Source organism: Diadema antillarum, unplaced genomic scaffold, assembly GCF_040938485.1.
Source record: "Diadema antillarum isolate AM-2024a unplaced genomic scaffold, OU_Dant_1.0 scf00000170, whole genome shotgun sequence".
NCBI lineage: Eukaryota > Metazoa > Echinodermata > Echinoidea > Diadematoida > Diadematidae > Diadema > Diadema antillarum.
Genome location: NW_027271059.1, coordinates 1,896,331 through 1,897,713, shown reverse-complemented (window position 1 = coordinate 1,897,713; position 1,383 = coordinate 1,896,331).

The following is a 1,383-nucleotide window of genomic DNA, read 5'->3' as shown; positions in this document are numbered from 1 at the left end:
CATAAGCGTGTTAAATATACATCTGTACGATATATTTTACAAGATGTAGAATCAAGAAAGAAAATCAATTCAATTCAATTCAATTCATTTTATTTCCATACTTCTCATTTGTGGACATTATAACAGAAATCAAACAAGTTCTTTCACCTTGTAAACAATGTGCAAAACACAACAATATACATGGTGATAACACAGTAATTATATGTAATAACTGGTCAAATTTGAAATCGAGATGGGGTTGATCAAAGAAAAGTATGGCGGAACCTACATGAAAGCAAGCTTGTTTGGCTGTAAGCCCCGAGTAATCAGTGTTTGTGAAGAAGAAACGGAGAACGGATAGTAGATAAGACCAGATGATGTAAGGGTGCCAAATAAGAAAAAAAAACACACACACTAAAATGTGAACTATTACTGTGACCGAGATATCATTGGTTTCAGGAGGACAACATGATTTGCATAATCATAAAGCCTACTTTGGTATATACATATATGTACACTATAAACTGTTGTTGCATTAAAGCTATCGCCAGGATATGATCAGTAAGACACAAGAAGTAACATGTACAGCTATCAAGCCATTTGGTGTCCGCCGTCAAGCTCTGTATAGAAAGTTAGAGAGAGAAAGAGGGAAAGAGGAAGAGAGGGAAGCGAAGTAGAATGTGGAATTGATAATGATGAATTCGGAGAGCCTGACAGCAAGACTCAAAATGGAATCTGCAGCGTGTTGACAAGAATGTTTGATCGGACAATAACATACCACAATATTACATAAGACATTACAATTATTCAGTTTCTGCAAGATATGCACTCAATAAAGACTCTTTGAATTTGCGTTTAAAGGAATATAAAGACAAGCAGCTTGTTATTTCGGGGGAGAGGTCATTCCAATATCTAGGGCCCGTATACATTATCGATTTTTTAGCGAAAATTGTTCGAGTACGTGGAAGGTGAAATGCGTCACTTTGGCGGGTAGGATAATCATGAATCAAATAGTTTTTCCTGAACATGCGAGTGAAAACATCCGGTAACTCGTTGGCAGAAAATTTGTACATAAATATGCCGACGTTGTAACTAAATAAATCTGATATTTTCAGTATCTTATTTTTGAAAAATAAATCATTCGTGTGGGACAAATATCCAACATGGTTGATATTTCTGATGGCGCGTTTTTGAACACGGAACAGTATGTCAAGAAGATTTCTAGGTGCATTCCCCCAAACAAGAATACCATAATTAAGGTACGGAGTAATCAAAGTGGAATAAAGATTAAGCAGGATTTGACTTGGAAAAACATTCTTCAGTTTATTAAGAACACCCGTATTATTGGAAAGAATATTACTTCAATAACTGACGTGGGATTTCCAAGACAAATCACTGTCAATA